Raw genomic sequence first — 24662 nt, forward strand, 5'->3', positions numbered from 1 at the left:
GCTGTGGTCCTTAATGGGCCATACTCTTTCCTTCGTTATCACTTTGGCCTTAATGAATTTGTAAAACAACTTTGTATTCTTCTTTACCGTTATTAGCCTTCCAAATCCCCTTTTTGCTCTTCTAACTTCTTTTAGCTTCCCCCTTGCATATTCTATTTCGAGGTCATCTATTGTCTTCAGCCTTCGGTACCTGCTATAAGCCAACATTTCTCTTTTTATTGCATCCTATCTATTCTTTGACAACCAGGATCATCGGATTGTTGGTCTGACCCTTTAACTTTATTAGATCACAGTGTAACCTGCAGAGAGTAAAGTGTGGCTGTTTAGTATGAGTGGGAATTTAAGAATTAATCTCTTGTCTTAGAATCTAGTAAAGCCCAAGAGCCAGGATATTTTCTTTTTTAAATCAGTTGTGGGATGAGGGCGTCACTGGCTGGGTCAGTATTTATTGCCCATCCGTATTTGCCCTTGAGAAGGCGTTGGTGAGCTGCTTTTTTGAGCCAGTGCAGTCCATGTGCTACAGGTAGGTGGACCCACAATGCCATTCCTTCGCTGCATGTGGAATGTTAGCCTACAGAGTGACCACCTCTCTGTAGGTTATCCACCATCTCTCAACCTCACCAATGCTCCATAATGTCCACAGCCGCTGCTCCAGCTCCAAAACTCAGGCGTCCAGGAATTGCAGCTGGAGACACATTCCACGCACATGTTGACCCTGAGCAATGGATCTGTGCCCAACCTCCCACACACAGCAGAAGGAGCACACCATGGCCTTTAGTTCACTTTCTGTCTTTTAAATCTTTAACATACAAGCTTTTAAACTCAATAGTATTCATTTTAGGGTTCTTCTACCCTGGATCTCTGAACTACAGCCCTTACGTATTTTAAAACAAAAAATGCTTTAGAAATGATCAGAATTAAAGGCAGTACAGCAGTATTTAAGCAGGAAAAAAAGTATTAAAATAGTACAAAATTGTATCAAGTATTACAGAATAAGATTAATACTCACCCAGCTGGCTGGTTGTCCTTCAATTCCACTCTGGGAATTGATTTCAGCAGCAAAGCTCCACCCCCGGACTCCAGCAGCCGTGCGCTCCATGACTCACCGCTTGCTATTGAAACAGTGGAAGTTCCAACTCACCGCTCACTACAGTAATGAAATCCGTAACTCATCGGACACTTCCAGTCACACCACTCATTATTTTATATAGTGAAGCTGCCCAACTCACCACTCGCTCTTTTAAACAGTGAAACTCCCGGCTCATGCTAATCCAGCAAAGACCTGCCAGTCAGTTTTATCCCAAGAACTGAAAAAGTTTTAGCAATGATAATCTGGAAAAAACGTTCCATCGTGTGGACAAACCGGGATTAATTAAAGAAAGCTAGCTTGGATTTGGTGAAGACAAAATCTTGCTGAGCTAACTTCATTGAAATTTTTGATGAGCTAGCACGGGATTGATGGTAACATAGTTAATGCGGTGTACATAGCTTTCCAAAGTGTAGCTGATAAATTGCTAGAAGGTTAAAACTACTGCAACAGAAATGGAAAACTCCAGGATTGGTGCAAAATTTGCTAAGTGAAAAGAAACACAATTATGCTAAATGTTTTGGACTGGAAGGAAGTAAAGCTCATTGTTCAGTAATTGTACACATAGTTTTCTTGACCTGTGTTAATGATCTTGACTTCGATGTACAAGACACAGGGTTTTATAAATAGGGACACAGTATAAAAGCAAGGAAGTTATAATGAACCTTCATGTATGATTCATTTGAGTGATGTGTCCCAATTCTGCAGACCACACTTTAGGAAGGGTTTAAAGGCTTCAGAGAAGGTGCAGATAAGATTTTTGAGAATGCTTCCAGAGATGAGCCATTTCAGTTATGCAAATAGCTTGGAGAAGCCAGGATTGTTCTCCTTTGAGAAGGGTGAGTGGAGATTTGATTCAAATGTTCAAATTCATAAGCGGTCAACACACAGTGAACAGAAAGAAATTATTTCCATGGACAGAAAGTTCAACAACAAAGGACATCAATATGTAGTGATTAGGACCACAGGAAAATGTTGACATAGCGAGCGGTTAGGACCTGGAATGCATAAAGACAACGTCAAAGGGATTGTTGTGGAGGTGAATTTAATTGTAGCCTTAATTGTAGCCAAGGGAATTGGATAATCATCTGAAAAATAAATGCACACTGCCAGGGATAGGTGAGGGAGTAGGACTAGCTGAACTGCTCTTACAGAGAGTCATCACAGACATAACAAGCTGAAAAGCCTCCTTCTGCATTATAACCTTTCATGTTTATACCAAAGCCAAGCCAGTTCCAGGCATTCTAACAAATGTAGCATTCCACACAGGATTCACAGCAAGGAAAAGAACACTTAAGAGTGAAGAGACATACGCATGGAACTGAGAAGACTGAAATGCAGTTTGATATGTTACCAATAGATTCAAGGAAACAGATTAAAGCCAAGTTTCTGCTTTTGATCTTATTCAGTCGCCACTACTGTAAGTTCTACCATTGTTGAGTAGTCCATACAAGAATGACAGCCACTTGCACAAAGTACTAGAATCATGGAATGCAACTAGGTTGCTCCACAAAGAATTCTGTAGATTTGATGGGCTGAGTGGTCTCCCTCTGGTGTACTGGCTCCATGAATTGCCAACTCTGATAAATCGTCCCAAGATAGAAATCAAAGCAAATGCAATAAGGAGGTCGGGAGGGAACAAAAGCTCAGAGATAAAGTATTTTGACAATAGAAGCCACTACAATACTTGATACGGAGACCTTAGCCAGCAGCGGACTGATAGGGAACAGAAAAAAAACAGCAATTTCTCAGGTACTCTGCTGGTCACAAGTTACTTGCTCCTCCTTTTTCACGAAAGAAACCAGCTTGTTTAACAAAATTTAAAAATAACTGTTTCTGTAATGTATACTGGCAGATTTAATTAACACACAGTGGCAGGATTAATTAATGAACAGTATAAAACAATTTTTTTTACACCCAAGATTAAGATAAATCATCTGAAATGTAGTAATGGGGATTGAATTTTAAATTGTCTGCAACTGTTAATCCCATCTCTTTCAAAAGCACCAAGTGAATTGGGTCAAAATACAATTCCACAATAAACAACATAATTAACCACATGGGTAAAACTGGGAAATAACAGGAGAATAAATCAGTTGGTATTAGTCCAGAGCTCCGCAAGGAAATCTTTTATTGACTGAGTTTTACTGCATTCACCAGAAGCTGTCATGGGCTAAAATGTGACAAATCTCCTCCAAACATTTCAAAATTTCATATTCAGTTTTTCAGTGAGCCACATTAAAGCATCTGTTAGCAACCCACAGACTGCGACTGTATTCTGAGTAAGAACCATCAGAAGAATATTGGAATATACAAAACTGGGTAGACGAGAGTGATTCATCTCGACTCTGGGGAATCGTTATGTCATGACCTAGCCTCACCTTCTTCCATCAAATTGTTCTCCAGGTACTGATATAACTCCTTCCTCAACTGATGAACGAACCTTCACTATCTGCCTAGGCTGCTGATTCCACACATGAATGATGCACAGCACAAAGCAGTTAGATTTGAAACGTCTTTTCATCTTTCCACTTTGAAGTTTAAGACTGGGTCCTCTTCTTAAAGAATCTGCAATTATCTTGTTTATAATCACGCTGAACCACGTATATTCTAGTAGATATACTCTCAGCTTGTGCAACCGCTCAACATCAAATAAGCTGTCCAATGCAGTCAGTGTACCTGCTCTGCTTTGTTCTGCACCCACACCAATATCTAGGTGTCTACCTCAGTTGTGACCAGAATTGTACTCAAGTGGGTATCCATTACAAATCCAGAATCACTTATGCTAGCTAAACATAGTTAGAGCACAAGATACTGTTTTGCTCTCCGTACTGCTGCCACACACTTCTCCAGTGAACTATCCATCACTTCCCACAAATCCCTCCCCCAAAGAATGCTCCACAGAACTTCAGCTGGCATTTCTAACTACCGATTATCATTCTTTAACATCTGATGACTGCATTTTGGCATATTAAATGAAATCTGCCACAAGTTAGCCCACCATTTAATCCATTCAAGTTCTTATGAATTTGCTCACCATGTTCTCAGTTACCAACAATACCTTGCAGTTTGGCATTAAAAACCACAAAAAAGACGTTTGCTTATGCCCATTTCCAAGTATTTTGTGTATTACATACACCTATCCCTGAATCATCCTGTCAGTTCAATCCTTCTTGGACAACCACCCTTTAAACCATCTGCTCAAACAATTTCCAATCCATTTCAAATACACTCTATTCAGACCGTTGTAGATTGCGCTGATTTCTATATATGCTTCAGGCAAAAACAACATTCTGAAGTTCAGAAGAGACAAACTTGTATGTGCTCCAGTCCTGATCACTAGCAAATGACCACTATCAGAAGTGTGTATATGTGTATTTCTGGTGAGAACAGGAACAAGCATGGTTGTGACACTCATTGCCTTCAAAAAGGCTGCAGCTCTTCCTGCTTACGATCATGAGTGGAGAATGCTTATGTACTATAGTGTAACTAACAGCTAAAATCCACAGTCCAGTGAAAGTAGCACCTACAGAGTTGGGGTCAAATGTCATAGAGGTTATAAAAGCAGAGAGGTTATGCTGCAGCTGTATAGGTGCTGGTGAGGCCACACCTGGAGTACTGTGTGCAGTTTTGGTCTCCTTACTTGAGAAAGGATGTACTGGCACTGGAGGGGGTGCAAAGGAGGTTCACTAGGTTGATTCCGGAGTTGAGGGGGTTGGCTTATGAGGAGAGACTGAGTAGATTGGGATTATATTCATTGGAATTCAGAAGATTGAGGGGGGATCCTATAGAAACATATAAAATTATGAAGGGAATAGATAAGATAGAAGTAGAGAGGATGTTTCCACTGGCAGGTGAAGCTAGGACAAGAGGGCATAGCCTCAAGATTACAGGGAGCAGATTTAGGACTGAATTGAGAAGGAATTTCTTCACCCAGAGGGTTGTTAATCTGTGGAATTCCTTGCCCAGTGAAGTAGTTGACGCTACTTCAGTAAACATTTTTAAAGAAAAAGTAGATTTTTTTGAACAATAAAGGAATTAAGGGTTACGGTGAGAATGCGGGTAAATGGATCTGAGTCCACAAAAAGATCAGCCATGATCTTAGTGAATGGCGGAGCAGGCTCGAAGGGCCAGACGGCCTACTCCTGCTCCTAGTTCTTATGTTCTTATGTTCTTATCCAGAAATATTAAACATCACTCCCTCTAAAATAGACCCACTGTGATTTCTAGAAGATGCACTGCAGCAGCTTTAACAACATCTTCCACATTCATGGCTACTAACATCAGGAAAGACACAGCAGATACATTGGAACACCACAGGTTCCCCTCCAAACCAATCACTATCCTGACTTAGATGTACATCACCATCCCTTTGCTATCACTGGGTCAAAAATCCTGGAACTCCCTCACTAACACACTGTAGGGGTTTAACAGTAAAATGCTTGCCAGTGTCATCCACCTTTAAATGAATTCTAAAAAAAACCATTGCATTTTCTCTTAAATCCAATCTTATCACCAACTATAGAGCGAACTATATGGTAAGTGGAAAAGCCCTGGGGAAAATTGATACACAGAGAGATCTGGGTGTTCGGGTCCATTGTACACTGAAGGTGGCAACGCAGGTCAATAGAGTGGGCAAGGCGGCATACGGCATGCTTTCATTCATCGGACGGGGTATTGAGTACAGGAGTTGGCAGGTCATGTTACAGTTGTATAGGACTTTGGTTCGACCACATTTGGAATACTGCGTACAGTTCTGGTCGCCACATTACCAAAAGGATGTGGATGCTTTGGAGAGGGTGCAGAGGAGGTTCACCAGGATGTTGCCTGGTATGGAGGGCGCTAGCTATGAAGAGAGGTTGAGTAGATTAGGATTATTTACATTAGAAAGACGGAGGTTGGGTTGGGGGGGGGACCTGATTGAGGTCTACAAAATCATGAGAGGTATAGACAGGGTGGATAGCAAGAAGCTTTTTCCCCCAGAGTGGGAGACTCAATTACGAGGGGTCACGATTTCAAGATAAGAGGGGAAAAGTTTAAGGGAGACATGTGTGGAAAGTTCTTTATGCAGAGGGTGGTGGGTGGCTGGAACGCGTTGCCAGCGGAGGTGGTAGAGACGGGCATGATAGCGTCATTTAAGATGTATCTAGACAGATACATGAATGGGCAGGGAGTAGAGGGATACAGATCCTTGGAAAGTAGGTGACAGGTTTAGATAGAGGATCTGGATCGGCGCAGGCTTGGAGGGCCGAAGGGCCTGTTCCTGTGCTGTAATTTTCTTTGTTCTTTGTTCTTTATAGTAATTGTTGCTATCATGAATCCGTGGAAATCACTACCCCAGAGCGTGGTGGATGCCAGGGCATTGAGTAAATTTAACGAGTGGAGAGACAGGTTTTTAATTAGTAATGGGTTGAAGGGTTGTGCAGAGTGGGCAGGAAAGTGGAATTGAGGCCAAGATGAGATCAGCCATAATCATATCAAATGATGGAGTAAGCTCGAGGGGCTTTTTTTTATTCATTCACAGAAGGAGGGCACCGCTGGCCAGACAGCATTTATTGCCCATCTCTAAATGCCCAGAGGGCAGTTAAGAGTCAGCCACATTGCTGTGGATCTGGAGTCACATGTAGACCAGGCCAGGTAAGGATGGCAGGTTCCCTCCCTAAAGGACATTAGTGAACCAAATGGGTTTTTCTGACAATCGACAATGGATTCATGGTCGTTGTTAGATTTTTAATTCCAGATATTTATTGAATTCAAATTCCACCATCTGCCGTGGCGGGATTTGAACCTGGGTCTCAGAATGTTTTCTGGGCCTCTGAATTAACAGTCCAGCGATAATACCACGAGGCCATCGCCTCCCCTAATTGCTGAATTGCCTACTCCGGCTCCTAGTTCTTATGTTCCTATACTCTAACTATAATAACTATTTTCTTGTAGGTTATATCATAGTTTATTAAACTAAAACAAAGCATTGAGAATGCTGGAGTTCTGAAACCAAAACAGAAATTGTTGGCGATACTCGGCAGCATCTGTGGGTAAAAAAGCAGAGTTAACGTTTTGTTTCCCAGAACTCATCAGAAACACAGAAATATAAAAAATAGGAACAGGACTAAGCCATCTGGCCCTTCAGGCTTGCAACACCATTCAATATAATGATGGTGGCCAATCATCCAATATACCTTTTGACCTACAAGAACTATATCTATCTCCTTCTTGAAAACTTCAAATGTTTTGGCCTCAACCACTTTCTATGGCAGAGAGCTTCACAGGTTCACCACTCTTGGGAGTACAAAATTTCTCTTGTACTTTGCATGAAACACAAATAGCAGGTAATCAGGAACGCTAATGGAAAGTTGGCCCTTGTTTCAACGGGGTTGTGGTAGAGGTAGGGAAGTCTTACTGGAACTGCACAAGGTGTTGGTGAGACCAAATCTGGGATACTGTGAGCAGTTTTAGTTCCCTTATTTAAGGAAAGATTATTTCATTGGAGGCAGTCAGAGAAGGTTCACTAGGATGATTCCTGGTATGGAAGGATTGTCTTATGAACAAAGGCTAAACAGATTGGGACTCTACTCTACTCAAAGAATGAGAAGTGATGTCATTAAAATATATTGGATTCTTACAAGGCTTGACTCAGTAAATGCTGAGAGGATGTTTTCCCTCATGGGGGAAGTCTAGGAGAGGGCATAGTACCAGAATAAAGGGACGCCAATTTAAGACTGAAATGAGGAGGAATTGCTTCTCTCAGAAGGCTGAGTGTCTTTGGAACTCCTTGCCTCATAGAGCTCTGGGGGTACAGTCCACATGTATATTTAAGGCTGATAAGTAAGAGAATCCAGGGTTACAGGGAAAACACAGGAAAGTAGACTGGAGGAATACTAGTTCAGTCACATGCCTATTGAATGGTGGAACAGGTTTAAGGGGCTGAACAGCCTACCCTTGTTCCTGTTTCTTATGGTCTTATGGTAGACTGTGAACCCTGGTTCTGGACTTCCCAATCATCAGGAACATCCCACAATATCAACAGTATTAAGCATAGGCAAAGATTTGCAGCTGGATAGAAAAGAATATTCTCTGGGTCTGTCAGTGAAGACAGTAGATAATTTAGCTATACAGAGCAAAGATACTAAACTGTGTTGAAACAGAAAATTGTGGCCAGAGTAGGAAGAGTGGAGGTCTTACAACTGATCACAACCATGTGTAACCAATTTGAACCATACTGCAAGTCATTATTCAGTGCATTCCCCACCACCATCCCACCCACTGTAATGCATAAGCACGTGTGTGTAAGTCAAAGAGGACAAGAATAAGACTTGCATGATCTGCTCTAGGACATGTCAATGTACCTGAACGTAACTTTTGCCCATAAAAACAACAGTCAGATCTTTGAGAAAAGGGAAAAGTCAGATGGAATACTCTACAATATCAATTTTCTTCCATCCTTTCTCTTCAAAAAGGTTTCAATGACAGTAGCTGAGTGGTCATCTATTAGCTGAGCAACAGGTATTAACTTATTACTTCTACTTGGCAGGACTAAAGCATTTCATTACAATCTGAACCACTTAGAACTTGTGCTACTTTGTGAATTTGGATAAAGTCTTCTCATTATGAAATACTTTTAAATTTTTTTAAATCAATCATACTTTTCAAAAGGTTTTACTGACCCAGATGCATCCGAAACAGAAGCCCAAAAATATTAAATATGAGGCAATTACTGGGACCATAGTTTTCAATTAAGAATTACATTCTGTAGATTAATACTTTGTGACATATTCAGGTATTAATTTTAGGATGTTCTGAAGGTATCACCTCTTCAAGTCCCAGATGTACCCAATTTGCAGAACAGTAACTGTGTTAATTAGAGGTGGTAGGCTGGGAGCTCTTAATCGGAACAAAGCTACAATTCAAAACTAGCACAGAACTAAAAAAGGATAGGTAAATGCTACTAGTGAACCGTTTTTAAAGAGAAAAGCTACAAATGGAACAAATATTGAGCATGTGAGAGTGAGGAGAAGAGAAAAAACAGCAAAAAGGATGATCTGAGATAGGTTATATGCCAGCAGAGATTAAATTACACGGTGCAAGAAGGAAACAGAAAACAAATCAAGGTGAACAATGTCGAAGAGACAAAAGAAAGTCCCAGTGGAGAGAAGAGCAGAACTTACTGCAGGTAGGCAATGGCCTTTTGGTAATATTGCTACACTATTAATCGAGAAACACAGGTAATGCTCTGATAGAATGCCAACATGAAATTTAAATCTGGAATTTAAAGCTAGTCTAATGGTGACCATATAAAAAACCATTGTCGGTTGTCATAAAAACCCATCTAGTTCACAAATGCAAACCAAAACAAAAACAAAAGAACTGCGGATGCTGTAAATCAGGAACAAAAACAAAGTTGCTGGAAAAGCCCAGCAGGTCTGGCAGCATCTGTGAAGGCAAAAACAGAGTTAACGTTTCGGGTCCGGTAACCCTTCCTCAGAACTCAGTTCACAAATGCCCTTGACAGAAGCACATTTGTCATCCTTACCCAGTCTGGCAGAGAAGTGACGTCCCCACCCACAGCAACGTGGTTGACTAAATGACCTAGAAATCAGTTCAAGGGCAAGAAATGCTGGCCTTGGCACATACAATACATGAATAAAGCAGTAGAGGGGATTCAGGGAGGCTGCTCTTGACATCAAGTCAACATTTGACCAAGTGACATCAATGAGTAGCACTGGCAAATCTGGTGGTCAATGGTATACCTAGTACAAAGAAAGACTGTCGTGGTTAATGGAAGTCAATCATCTGCAGTTTATGACAGTTGACAATGATTACATGGTCACTCACCATTCGACTAGCTTTAAATTACAAATTTTATTTAATTTCAATTTCATGGTCACATTCAAACCAGTGTCCCTGAACCTTAGCCTGGGGTTCTGGTTTATAAGTGCTGTGACATTACCACCTTATTGTTTCAAAGTTCTTTCAGTTCTTTGCTGCATACACAAAACAATTGGCTCACTATATTAAGGTGTAGAGCTGGATGAACACAGCAGGCCAAGCAGCATCAGAGGAGTTGGCCTGCTGTGTTCATCCAGCTCTACACCTTGTTATCTCAGATTCTCCAGCATCTGCAGTTCCTACTATCGCTGGCTCACTATATTGTTTAGTCTTTCAGCTAAGGAGTTCCTCAAGGTCATGTCCCAGACCCAGCCATCCTCTGCTCCATCATCAATGGCCTTATCTCCATTATAAACTCCAAAGTGGGGATGTCCACTGTTGATTGTACAACATTCAGCACCATTTGAGACCCTGCAGATATTGAAGCAGACCATGTTGAAATGCAGCAAGACCTCAACAGTTTGACACCAACCAGGACAAAGCAACCTGCTAGATTGGCAGCACATCCACGACCATCAACCAGCACACGGCAGCAGCACATACCACCTACAAGATGTACTGCAGGAACTCAGCAAGACACCCTCCACAACACAGTCCAAATCCATGAACTCATCGACCCAGAAGGATAAAGGCAGCAAATACATGGCAACACCACACACCATCCTGACCTAAACCTATATCAGCATACCTTCATTTTCACTGGACCATCTTCTCAAGGGAAACTAAAGACGTGCAATGAATGCTGGACCTGCCAGTGATACCCACAATCTGTAAATGAACTTAAAAAACACAATAATCCAGGAGCTGAGAAAACAGTATTTATAGTGCAGGCCCAGACAGTATCAGAATGGAATGAAATTTTAAACAATAACTATTTTTAGTAATACCATTTACTTTGCCTATTTCAATCACCCCACTGTCCTAAACAATAAGTTTACCTTCAGGTTCTGTCCACATGGAGCAAGATAGCGAGAGATGGTATCAGAGATCACACGTACAGTGAAATGCAAAGCAGCGAGGCTGCAGTGAACTCTTCCTCCAACTCCTTCAAAGTCCTAGTTGTGTCAAAAGTCAAACACTCCTGAACATACTCAGTCCCGAGTTGTGCAGACAACGCACAGTTGGCTACAGAATATGAGCAACTAACATCAATTATTTGATGGGAGAGGAATATTGATAACACTGATTTCCCAGCAGTGTCATTAAGTCTTTGGAAGAATGATAACCTACCAAAGTCAAGCAAGCACCAAGAATCCTTTCAGATACTCTCCAGGGAACTACACTGAAGGATTAAATCTCAATTTCAAACAAGGGCATGGCAGGAAGATTGTAAAGAGCATAATACTTAGAAAAATATCTGTGCAATAAATTTTTTTTTGACCACTCAGCCCCACTCAGTTTCAGATCACGGCACTGAACCAAACACCAACCAAAGTCACACTAGAGGTCAGAGGAACACATTAGAGGGGAGATAACACAGCGTGGAGCTGGAGGAACACAGCAGGCCAGGCAGCATCAGAGGAGCAGGAAAGCTGACATTTCAAGTCAGGACCATTCTTCAGAAATGGGGAGGGGGAAGAGAGCTCTGAAATAAAGAGAGAGAGGAGGGGTGGGGCTGGGGAAGGTAGGTGGGATGACGATAGGTGAATGCAGGTCGGCAATGGTGGGGATTGGTCAGTGAGGTGGGAGGAGCGGATAGGTGGGAGAGAAGACAGACAGGTCAAGGAGGCGGGGATGAGAGGGAGAGTTGATCATGGGATGAGGCCGGGGGTGAGGAGATTTTGAAACTAGTAAAGTCCACATTGAGACCATTGGGTTGTAGGCTCCCAAGGCGGGATATGAGGTGCTGCTCCTCCAGTTTCCCTGGCCCCCAACACCTCATCTTCATATTGGTCCAATTCCCTGGCCCCCAACACTTCATCTTCACTATGGACCCATTGTCTCTGCATATTCCTGCCCCACCAAACTAATCTCCACTTACCTCCACTCTATTTTCTCCCCTCTGGTCCAGGAACTCCCCACTCTTGTCCGGTACACCACCCAGGCCCTCCACCTCCTCCAAGACTTCCAATTCCCTAGCCCCCAACACCTCATCTTCACTACGGAATTTCCAATCCCTGTACACTTGTATTCCTTACGCAGATGGCCTAAAAGCTCTCCGTTTCTCCATTTTTTGAGGGCCTGGTAGTCGTGGCCGAGTGGTTAAGGCAATGGATTTCCATTTCATTGGGGTACCCCACGCAGGTTCGAATCCTGCCGGTTTCTTTTAATGGATGATACTATAAAGGTAGGGGTGGAGATTAGATAGACCTTAGGTTTAGGGTAAAAGTTCGGCACAACATCGTGGGCCGAAGGGCCTGTACTGTGCTGTACTGTTCTATGTTCTATGTTCTTCCTCTCCCGCAGGCCCAACCAGTCCCCCTCCACCGACATCCTCATCCGCTTAACCAAACTCGTCCTTACACTCAACAACTTCTCCTTCAACTCCTCCAACTTCTTACAGACTAAGGGGGTGGCCACGGGAACCCGCATGGGTCCAAGCTATGCCTGCCTCTTCGGAAGACAAGGAACATGCCCTCTTCCGCAGCTACACTGGCACTATCCCTACCGCTTCCTTTGCTACATCGATGACACCTCTCTGTCATCATCTCTGGTGACCACTTCGAAACTGACATGTATTTCAAGCCCACTAACTCCCACAGCTACCTAGACTACACCTCCTCTCACCCACCTTCCTGCAAGAATGCAATCCCCTACTCCCAATTCCTCCGCCTCCACCACACCTGCTCCCAAGATGAGGCATTCCACTCCCAAACATCCCAGATATCCTCATATTTCAAAGACCGCAACATCCCCCCTTCAGTGGTCGAAAATGCTCTCCACCGCATCTCTTGCGTTTCCCACACCTCTTCCCTCACGTTCCCTCCCCACAACAAAAACAAAGACAGAATCCCCCTTATCCTCACTAACCTCCAGATTCAACGCATCATTCTCCGCCACTTCCGCCACCTGCAATCTGACCCCACAACCAAGGATATATTTCCCTTCCCACCCCCATCTGCCTTCTGTAGGGACCGCCCTCTCCGCGACTCCCTCATCCGTTCCACACTCCCCTCTAGCACCATTCCCTGCAACCGCAGGAAGTGCTATACCTGCCCCTACACCTCCACCCAAGGACCCGAAAAAAACCTTCCACATCAGACAGATGTTCACCTGCACATCCGCTGCTCCCGGTGTGGCCTCCTCTACATCAGGGATGCTAAGCGGAGGCTCGGAGACCGCTTTGTAGAGCATCTGCACTCTGTTTATGACAAATAACACCACCTTCCAGTCGCGAACCATTTCAACTCCCTGGACAACATGTCATAATGACACCACCCGGAAACTGGAGGAGAAGCACCTCATATTCTACCTTGGGAGCCTACAACCCAATGGTCTCAATGTGGACTTTACTAGTTTCAAAATCTCCCCACCCCCCGGCCTCATCCCATGACCAAGCCTTCCTCTCATCCCTGCCTCCTTGACCTGTCCGTCTTCGCTCCCACCTATCAGCTCCTCCCACCTCACTGACCAATCCCTACCACTGCCTACCTGCACTCACCTATCACCATCCCACTATCTTCCCCAGCCCCACCCTCCCCTCTATTTATTTCAGAGCTCCCTTCCCCCTCCCCCATTTCTGAAGAAGGGTCCCGACCCGAAACGTCAGCTTTCCCGCTCCTCTGATGCCGCCTGGCCTTCTGTGTTCCTCCAGCTCCACACCGTGTAATGTCTGACTCCAGCATTGGCAGTTCTTACTACCCCATATTAGAGGTGAGCCAGTGTTCAGGTAACATCATTTCACAACCAGGTACACAAACAGAACACATGAAGCTGATACAAAAGCTACTGGTTTCAAAAGCAGAGAGGGAATTTTCAACAGCTTTGGGCTGTAAATTGAAGGAAATAATAACAAATGACAATGCAAGTTATTCATTCACACTGACGTCATACCTTGAAAATTTCATAAAATGATAAATACTGCAAATTCCTCGGAGTAAATATCACCAATGATCTATCCTGGTCCATCCACATGCCTAATTTCCTTAGCCTTGCCCACAGTGACTTTTACCAATTTTTATAGATACACCACAGAGTGCATCCTATATGGGTGGATCACATTTGGTATGGCATCTGCTCTGCCCAAGGTTGCAAGAAATTAGAGAATTGTGAATGCAGCCTTCCTTCCATTGATTCCATCTACACTTCCCACTGCCTTGGGAAAGAAGGCAACATAATCAAAGACCCCTCCCACCTCAGTTATACATTCTTCTACCCTCTTTCATCAGGCAGAAGTTACAAAAGTTTGAAAACACATACCTAGATTTAAAAACATCTTCTTCCTCGCTGTTATCAGACTTATGAACGGATTCTTCACAGGTTAGAATTGATCTTTCTCTGCACCTCCTCTGTAGCTGTAACATTACTCTACATTCTGTTTTATTACCCTGATGTACTTCTGTAAGGTATGATTGGTCTGGTGTTAGCAGGCAAAACAATATTTTCTAGTACATCTTAGTACATGTGACAATAATAAATCAAACCAACTCAAAACCAGACTGCAATTTGGTACCACTGGACAGAACCAACTAATACATACAGTAGTGAGAGTGTGTGAGTGCATGTATTAACAAATCCAAGTCGGATTCAGAGTACTAAACCAATCAGCCAACAGCCAATATATTACAGTCACAGTTTGAATCATTATTCAACTTCTAATTTTTCAGTCCTACTCTTTAGTTGCGCATCTGCATAACATCAGAGTTCAGACTCTTCATCTGGGATTGAACAGGTACAAAAAACAGAACTCATGATTGCGGTAAACAGTAAGTGTAAAGACATGTACAGTTGGAAATAACCTCCTCCAGTATCAGCATGCACCATGAATCAATAAAGTTGGTGTGCCCAATCAAGAAGAACCAAGTTTTAGCTGCATCACAAATACATTTGATAATTACACAGTACCCCATTGTAACTTCAATACAGCCAATGGCAATATACATCGATCAAGTTTCAAAGTGTATAGAATCATAGAATCCCTACAGTGTGGAAAGAGGCCATTCGACCTATCAAAAGTCTGCACCGACCCTCAGAAAAGCAACTCAGGCCAAGAGCCTCTCCTTATCCCCATACCCCTGCATTTACCATGACTAACCCACTTATCCTGGATACTACTGGTAATTTACTCTCTGGCCAATCCACCTAACCTGCGCAGCTTTGGACTGTGGGAGGAAACTGGACCACCAGGCAAAAACCCATGGAGACACAGGGAGAACGTGCAAACTACACACAGACAGTCACCTAAGGCCAGGATCAAATGGGAGTCCTTGGCACTGTGAGGCGGCAGTGCTAACCACTTAGCCACTGTGCTACCTGTGTATACAACCCTCATTCAGTCCTTTATCAATCCTCAAAATGTTCTAATGTTCTTAACTAAACTTAAAGCAGAAATATGTACTTTCAGACTCAATACTTTTAATACCCAGATTATACACACCAGTTTTGCTTTAGCTTACACCACAGAATCAGCTAATGTCTCTTTAGCCACACCCTTTCATTCACAGCTTCATTCAGTTTCCTCAGTTCTCTTTTCCAGATGGACAATCCACCACAAATATGTCACAAACTGATCATGTGAGCAAGGATATAAATAACTGCTGAAACACACTGCAATATTTGTCCATTTATTTAAAAATTATATTATCACCATCTCCATCTCCATAAGAGCAAATGGATAAAGTGGAAAAAGTATCTGCTCTTGCTGGGTTACTTAATTGTCTAATATGGTATCATATCATTAGAACCAGAAAGTGCAGAGCCGTTGAGGGAGTAACAAGAGCAAAGAGTGATTTTGGATTGTTTGGCAAAGCCACAAGATAAAAACTGGTTAATAATTCTGTCCCGCACACTTTTATCATTAATCTAATATTTTGTTGTTAGTTAATATCCTGTGTGGCAATAGTTAGTGTAAAACTTTTTTTTCTTTATTCGTTCATGGCATGAGGGGGTCACTGGCTAGGCCAGCATTTATCGCGCATTGGGCAGTTAAAAATCAACCACATTGCTGTGGGCCTGGAGTCACATGTACGCCAGACCAAGTAAGGATGGCAGTTTCCTTCCCTAAAGGTCAGTCAATCGACAATCAACAATGGATTCATGGTCATCACTAGATTCTTAATTCCAGATATTTATTGAATTCAAATTCCACCATCTATCGTTGCAGGATTCGAACATAGGTCCCTTGAACTTTATCCTGGATTAACAGTCTAGCGATAATACCACAAGGTCATTGCCTCTCCTTTGGCATTGCTGAAAGATGAAATATAAAGAAATCATAGAAACATAGAATATAGCAGGACTAGGACATACAACCCTTCAAGCCTCCTCCACCATTCAATATAATCACAACTGGTCATCCAACACAGATGTTCACATTTTCTCCCCGTAGCCTTTGACCCCTTTAGCCCAAGAACTATATCTTACTCCTCTTGAAGACAGTATTCTGTGGCAGAGAATTCCACAGGCTCACTACTCACTGGATGAAGAAGTTTCTCCTCATCTCAATCCTAAATAGCCTAATAGCAACCTTAGACCACGATGCCTGGTTCTGGAGTCCCCAGTCACTGGGAACATCCTTCCTGCATTTATCCTGTTTAGCCCTCTTGGAATTCTATTGGTTTCTAATCTCCAGTAAATACAGTCCTAACCGATCTCTCTTCATACGTCAATCCTGCCATCCCAAGAATCATAATGCTAAACCTTTTTTGCACTCCCTCCATAGCCAGGGCATCCTTCCTCAGATAAAGAAACTAAAACTGCACGCAATACTCCACATGTGCTCTTATCAAGGACCTGTATGATTGCAGCAAGACATTCCTGTTACTTTACTCCTCTCGCTATTATGGCCAATGTGCCATTGCTCTGTTCCACTGTATCTCATGGATACTCAGTCTTGAGCTGCTAGATCTGTTCCAAGTCTATCCCATTTGGCACACATTTAGTATTACACAGCACAATGCAATGTATCCTCAACTGGAAGACCGGACGTTGTCTCTAAGTACTGTGTGAGAATCACTCCTACTGATCCTGTTGTGGACAAATGTATTTGCACTGGACAGAAGGACGAGGATAAGTATGTTTTTCCCTCACCATCCACCACAGACCCAGTCTAGCAGCCATGTTCTTTGGGATTTGACCAACTGGGTCAGTAGTAGTACTGCCAAGTCATTCTTAGTGATAGAAATTGAATTCCCCCACTTAGAGTACATTTTGTGCTTTCTCCAAGTGCTGTTGAACATGGTGGATTATTGATTAATTATCCAGCGGGAATCCAGAGTCAGTTTTGCGGGTTCCAGGGCAACTCCCTCTCGACTGTATTCCACGATGCCAGCATCTCTGCTCTGTCTGTAATGCCACTGGGACAGAACATATCCAGGAATGGTGGTGCCTGGCTATGCTATGATTCTGAGAGTATAACTATGTCAAACTACTGCTTGACTAGTCTGTGAGACAAGTCTCCCAATTTTGGCACAGCCCCTAGACGCTAACAAGGCAGGCTTGTCATGGACATCAGGGTTGTGTTGGCTTATTGTCACTTCCAGTGCTGAGGTCAATGTCAGGGGGTCCATCTGGCTTCCGTAGAATCCCTACAGTGTAGCCATTTAGCCCATTGAATCCACAGCAACCCTCCAAAGGGCATTCCACTCAGACCCATCCCCTACCCTATCCCAGTAACTCTGCATTTCCCATAGCAGGACTAGGACATACAACCCTTCAAGCCTCCTCCACCATTCAATATAATCACAACTGGTCATCCAACACGGATGTTCACATTTTCTCCCCGTAGCCTTTGACCCCTTTAGCCCAAGAACCTGCACATCTTTGGACTGTGGGAGGAAACTGGAGCACCTGGGGAAACCCATGTAGACATGGACAGAATGTGCAAACACCACACAGATAATCGCCAGAGGATGGAATCGAACCTGGGTCCCTGGCGCTGAGCCAGTAGTGCTAACCACTGAGCCACCAAGCCATCTGTTCCATTCCTTTTTGTGGCATTTTAATGGTCAGATACAACTGAGTGGTTTGCTCTGGCCACTTCAAGGTCACTTAAGAGACAACCACATTTGGTGTGGGTCTGGAGTCACATCTAGGTCAGACCAGATAGGGATAGTGAGTTTTATTCCCGAAAGGACATCAGTGAACCAGATGATTTTTTAAAAAAAAGTTATTTTTCCACTGTGAAGTTTTTAAGTGAAGGAACAACTAGATTTTTCTCCGTGGTTCAGTAGGTCTCTCCACTCATTAGCTGAGGCATAGAAGCCAATTAATTCCAGGTAAAATTCTTCATGCATAGTGACTTTTTTGATTTTAGCCAAGTAAAATACAGATGACTTGTCTAATATAGGTCACACTTGAAACAACATGTCACTTCTCTCCACAGGTGTTGTGCCTGATGTGCAAAATATTTCCAGCATTTTCTGTGTTTGGCCTCCACTTTACTAGACTAGGGAGAGCAAAAAAATCAACCAGGCTTCCCACTCATGAACATTAATCAGTGATCATTTCTGCAAGTGATCGCATAGAGGTTTAGGCCAGTGGGGAGACCTTGTGATATATATCACAGTGAAGTGTGTGCCATTATTCAAGGGCAGGCACCAGACATGACTCATTGTCATTTCAGTAAATTACTACAAATATCCAGGATTCATTCCGAGCACAAATTCAATACCTTCAGAAGAGGACAAGGAATAAAATTACTCAGAATAAAACACCAGCATGATATATCCATATACAACACACTAAAATAAAAAGCAAATCTTACAGTTAGGTTTTACATAAAAATTCTGCCAAAGAACAAATAATAAATAAATGCTTATGAACATGCACTGAAGGCATACATTATAAAATAAAGTATCTAATCAAACAAGATGATGGAAAGAACTGGGCTCATTTAGACTCACCAGAAAGTCAAGTCAACATAATGGAAACACCATCACTCTGGGGTCCTGCTTCAACTCAGACAATATCAGATCCCAAGTGTGAGATAAGAGAGTACACAATGAATGGCAAGACACTAGGAAGCACAGAGGAATAGATGGACTTGGGTGTTTGGCCACAAACCTGAGTAGTTAAGAAGCCATACAAGACATTTGCTTTTAACAGTTGACGCATCAATTGTAAGAGCTGGGAGGTTACTTTGGTGCTGTATGAAACTTTGGTTAGGTCACAGCTGGAATACTGTGTGCAGCTCTGGTCACTGCTCTGTAGGAAGAATGTGAATCAAGAACAAAAATTGCTGGAGAAACTCAGGAGGTCTGGTAGCATCTGTGGAGAGAAAATAGAACTAACGCTTAGGGTCCAGTGATCCTTCTTCAGTTCAGATGCTGCCAGACTTGCCGAGTTCCTCCAGCAATTTTGGTTCTTCTTTCAGATTTCCAGCATCTGTAGTTTCCTGTTTAATTTTATTATACAAGGATGTGATTGCAGTGGAGGGTGTGCACAGGAGATTCATCAGGATATTGTCTATGATGGAGCAGTTTAACAATGATGAGAGGCTAGGTAAGCTCAGATTGTTTTCTCTAGAGCAGAGAAGATTGAGGGGACCTGACAGAGGTCTAAGATTATGAGGGGCATGGACAGGTTGAATAAGTGAATGATTTTCATTGTGGTTATAAAGCAGCTGCTCCTCTTAGTTTAAGGATTATGTCTGTGTGCGTGTGCGTGTGCGTGGGGGGGGGAGGAGGAGGAGGAGTCATCATTTTCCGATGGAAAACTGGAGGTTTACAAAGGATTTGAGAAAAAGTGTTCTCCACCAGAGTGTGGTGGGGGTCTGGGCCGCACTTCCTGAGAGGACTACTGAGGCAGGTAGCCTCACAACCTTTTAAAAACTACTTGGATGAATACTTGAAATGTCATAACATTGAAAGCCATGGGCCTAGTGCTCAAAAGTTGCACTATTGTGGACTTAGCGTAGTTTTAGCAGTGATGGGCCAAAGGGTCTTTTCTGTACTCTCTGATTCTGTGACTAATTGAGAGGGTATTCTAGGCTTTTGATCCAGTGAACATTAAGGAACAGAAACTATACAGTTCCAACTCAGGATGTGAGAGACTTAGGTGGTAATTGCACAGATTATTAATTGATAATAACGCTGCTACTACTGAGCATCAGTGAAGAGGAAACGGATACGTGTGGATATAGTGCCAATCAAGCAGGCTGCTTTGTTTTGGATGATGTCAGGCTTCTTTCATGTTATTGGAGCTGCACTCATCCAGGTAATGAGGACTATTCCACCACACTGCTTACCTAAGCCTTGTGCATGGTGTATAGGCTTTAGAGATTTAGGAGGTAAGTTATTTGCAGCAGTATGCCAAGCCCCTGACCTGCTCACGTAGGCAGTGTTTATATATTAAGACCAGTTGAGTTTTTGGTCAATGGTAACTCCCAGGATGTTGACAGTGGAGAACTCAGTAATGGTAACACAATTGAATGCCAAAGAGAGGTGGTTAGACTATCTGTTTTTGGACATACCATTGACTGGCATTTGTGTAGTGCAAATGTTACTTGCCACTTGTCAGCCTAAGCCTGCATATCACCCAGATCTTGCTGCATTTGAACATGGGCTGCTTCAGTATCTGAGGAGTTGCGAATGATACTGAATGCCTTGCAATCACTGATGAACATCCTCACTTCTGACATTACGATGGAGGAAAGTTCATTGATGAAGCAGCTGAAGATGTTTCAGCCGAGGACATTACTTTAAGGAACTCCTGCAGAGATGTCCTGGAGCTGAGATGACTGACCTCTAACTACAGGTAGTTCTGCTATAACGCATGTTTTGTTAATGTGAATTGGCTGTAATGCAATTGATGAATAGTGGACACTGTTTAGATAACACAAACTTTCTGCTGTACAGGTATAGTGATCTTCTATAGCAATTTCCCGATAACACAATTTTCTATGGCAATTTTCTATAGCGTGAGGTCACACAAGAACGCAACTATCGCATTACAGGAGAACTACCTGTACAACTACATTCCTATGTGCCAGATACAACTTCAACCAGCACAGTTTGCCCCCTTATACCCATCGATTCCAGTTTTGCTAGGGCTTCTTGATGCGACACTTAGTGGAATGTGGCCTTCATGTCAGAAGCTGTCAGTCTCACCTCACCTGTGGAATTCAGCTCTTTTGTCCATTTTTGAACCAAGGTTGTAATGACAACAGGAGCGGAGTGGCCCTGACAGAACCCAAAATAGGAGTCAGTGAGCAGTTTATTGCTGAGAAGGTGCTGCTTGATAACACCACTGATGACAGCTTCAATCACTTTACTGATGCACGAGAATAGACTGATGGGGCTGTAATTGGATTTGTCCTGCTTTCTGTGTACAGGGCATACCTGGCAATTTTCCACATTGTTAGGTAGATGCCGGTGTTGTAACTATACTGAAATAGCTTGGCTGAGGGAGTGGTAAGTTCAGGAGCACAAGTCTTCAGTACCATTGCCAGGGCCCATAGACTTTTCAGTATCCAGTACTCTGTTTCTTGATATCATGTGGAGTGAATCAAGTTGGTCAAAGGCTGGTATCTGTGATGCTGGGACCACTGGAAGAGGCCGAGATAGATCATCCTCTCAGCACTTCTCGGTGAAGATTGCTGAGAATGCTTCAGCCTCCTCTTTTGTACTGATGCGTTGGGCTCTTCCATCACAGAGGACGGAATTTTTGTGGAGTCTCCTCCTCCAGTGAGATTTTTAATTGTCCACCACCATTCACACTGTTCCTTCACGATCACGGAATCAAAATTTTGGAATTCCCTCCCTAAGGGTATTGTGGGTCTACCTACAGCATGTGAACTGCAACAGTTTAAGAAGGAAGTTCACCCCCACATTCTCAAGGGAAACTAGGGATGGGCAAGAAATGCTGGCCAGCCTGTGACATCCACCTCTCACAACTGAATGAAAACTTAGACTTGCTCTGTTTTTTATGCACAGGACTTGCCTGCAGCATACAGGGCAGCTTTCGCTGTATCTAATGTTTTCAGCTATTTCTTAGTATAACTTGGAGTTAGTTGATTTGGCTGAGTTCTGGCAACTATGATGGGGAGATACTCACTAAGAAGCTGAGATGGATCATCCACTCGGTGCTTGCGGATACAGATGGTTGCAATGCAATCTTTCCTTTGCACCAATGTCATCATTGAGGATAGGGTGCTCATAAGAATGCAAGAACTTGGAGCAGGAGTAGTCAATTCATCCCCTTGACCCTGCTCTGCTATTTATGATCATGACTGATCTCATCTTGGCTTCAACTCCACTTTCCTGCCCACTCTCTACAACCCTTCAACCATTATGAATTAAAAATCTGCCTATCTCCTCCTTAAATTTAGTCAATATTCCAGCATCTACCGCACTTTGTGGTAGTGAATTCCACAAATTCGCAGCCCTTTGCGGGAAGTCATTTCTCCCCAACTCTGTTTAAAATCTGCTGCTCCTTATCCTAAAGCTGCGACCTTTTATTCTAGATTGCCTCTAGATGAGGAAACATCCTTTCAACGTCTACTTTGTCAATCCTCTTCAGCACCTAATATATCACAAGTAGATCCCCTCTCATTCTTCTAAACACCAGACAGCATAGGCCTAAACTGCTCAATCTCTCTTCATGAGATAAAACTCTCATCTCTGGAGTCACTTGAGTGGAATCAATCATGGCACTTCCATGTCCTGTTTTCCTGTGAGATATTGAAATATTCCTAACATTCACGCGAATGTGGAGAAATGCAGTGATTTGATCTGATCTGTTGGTTGCATGCTGCTTCAACTGTTTTCTACTATTTCTGTGTTGTAACTTCACCTGGTTATTACCTTATCTTTAAGTAAGCCTGATGCTATCCTGTCCAGATCTGCTACGTTCCTCTTGAACGAGGTTGCTGGCAATGGAACAATTAATGCCTTGTCAGCATTGTGCATATCCCAAGAAAAAAAATCAGAAAGAGAGACAGAGCATATCAGGGCAAAAATAACAATAATTCCAGCATTCTTGTCCAAACATAATGGTCATTTAGGAATAAGGGGACATGGTGGCATCAGTAACATCACTGGAATTATAATAAAAAGCCTAGGCTAATGTTCTGGGGACAAGTTTGAATTTCACCATGGCAGATGGTGAAATTTGACACAATAAAAATCTGGAATAAAAATACAGAGTCAAAGGGTCATGCAGCTTGAAACAGACCCTTCGGATCAACTCAACCAACTTTCCCAAACTAAACTAGTTCCACTTGCTTACATCTGGCCCATATCCCTCTCAACCTTTCCTACTCATGTACCTGCCCAAATGTCTTTTAAATGTGTGACTGTACCCGCATCCATCACTTCCTCTGACAGTTCATTCCACATATGAACTCTCGCTGTGAAAAAGCTACCCCTCAGGTCCCTTTTAAATCTTTTTCCTCTCATATTAAAATCATGCCCTCTAGTTTTGAACTCACCAACCCTAGGGAAAAGGCCTTGGCTATTCACCTTATCAATGCTCCTCATGATTTTGTAAATCTCTGTAAGATCATCCCTCAGTAGCCTATAGTCTTATAGAAACATAAAAATAGAAAATAGGAAGAATAAGACATACAGCCCTTCAAATCTGTTCCACCACTCAACATGATCTGATCATCCCACTCAATATCCTGTTCCTACTTTCCCCCCATACCCTTTGATGCCTTTAGTTATAAGAACTATTTCTCACTCCTCCTCAAAAATATTCAACGTTGTGACCTCAACCACTTTCCGTTACAGAGAATTCCACAGACTCACTGCTTTCAAAGTGAAGAAATTGCTCCTCATCTCAATCCTAAATGGCCTATCCAATATCCTTGGGCTGTGATGCCTAGTTCTGGACTTTCCAGTCATCAGGAACATCCTTCCTGTGTATACTCAGTCTAGTTCTGTTAGAAATTTAGAGGTTTCTATGAGATCACTCTTCACTCTTCTAAACACTAGTGAACATTGTACTGAGTGAACCAAACTCTCTTCATTTGTCAGACCTTCCAGCGCAGGAATCAATCTAGAAAACCCTTGCTCCACATCCTCCATAGCCAAAACATCCTTCTTCAGATAAGGAGACCAAAACAGTACTCCAGGTGTTGTGTCACTAAGGCCCTCTACAAATGCAGCACAACATTCCTGTTCCTGTCATTCGAATCCTCTCATTATGAAAGCCAATAGACCATGTCTTTTTCACCACCTACTGCACCTGCACCCTTTCACTGACTGATATACGAGGACACCCAGGTTACATTGCACCTTCCCACTTTCCCAATCTATCCCCATTCAAGACATCCTTGCCTAGTCTGGCCTACATGTGACTCTAGACCCACAGCAAAGTGGTTGACTCCTCACTGCGCTCAGAGCAATTAGAGATGTACAATAAATTCTGGTCTAGTCAGTGACATCCATGTCCCATAAACTATTTTTTAGAAGATTGGTATTACAGGACTTAAGTGTGGCTGAAAAAAAAACAATTTTGTCAGTGATAGTAGGAACTGCAGATGCTGGAGAATCTGAGATAACAAGGTGTAGAGCTGGATGAACACAGCAGGCCAAGCAGCATCATAGGAGCAGGAAGGCCGACGTTTCGGGCCTAGACCCTTCATCAG

General features: G+C 42.8%; 1 protein-coding gene and 1 non-coding gene across 2 annotated transcripts in view; one reads left to right on the forward strand and one right to left on the reverse strand.

Moving 5' to 3' along the window:
- The window catches only part of LOC109919584 (arf-GAP with GTPase, ANK repeat and PH domain-containing protein 3-like), a 531088-nt gene that overhangs the window by 484135 nt on the left and 22291 nt on the right, over positions 1-24662 (reverse strand). The window lies entirely within an intron of this gene.
- On the forward strand, positions 12158-12238 carry trnag-ucc. The gene has a single exon. It is a non-coding gene; the product is annotated as a tRNA-Gly (tRNA).

This window comes from Rhincodon typus, chromosome 4, assembly GCF_021869965.1.
Source record: "Rhincodon typus isolate 14 chromosome 4, sRhiTyp1.1, whole genome shotgun sequence".
Classification (NCBI taxonomy): domain Eukaryota; kingdom Metazoa; phylum Chordata; class Chondrichthyes; order Orectolobiformes; family Rhincodontidae; genus Rhincodon; species Rhincodon typus.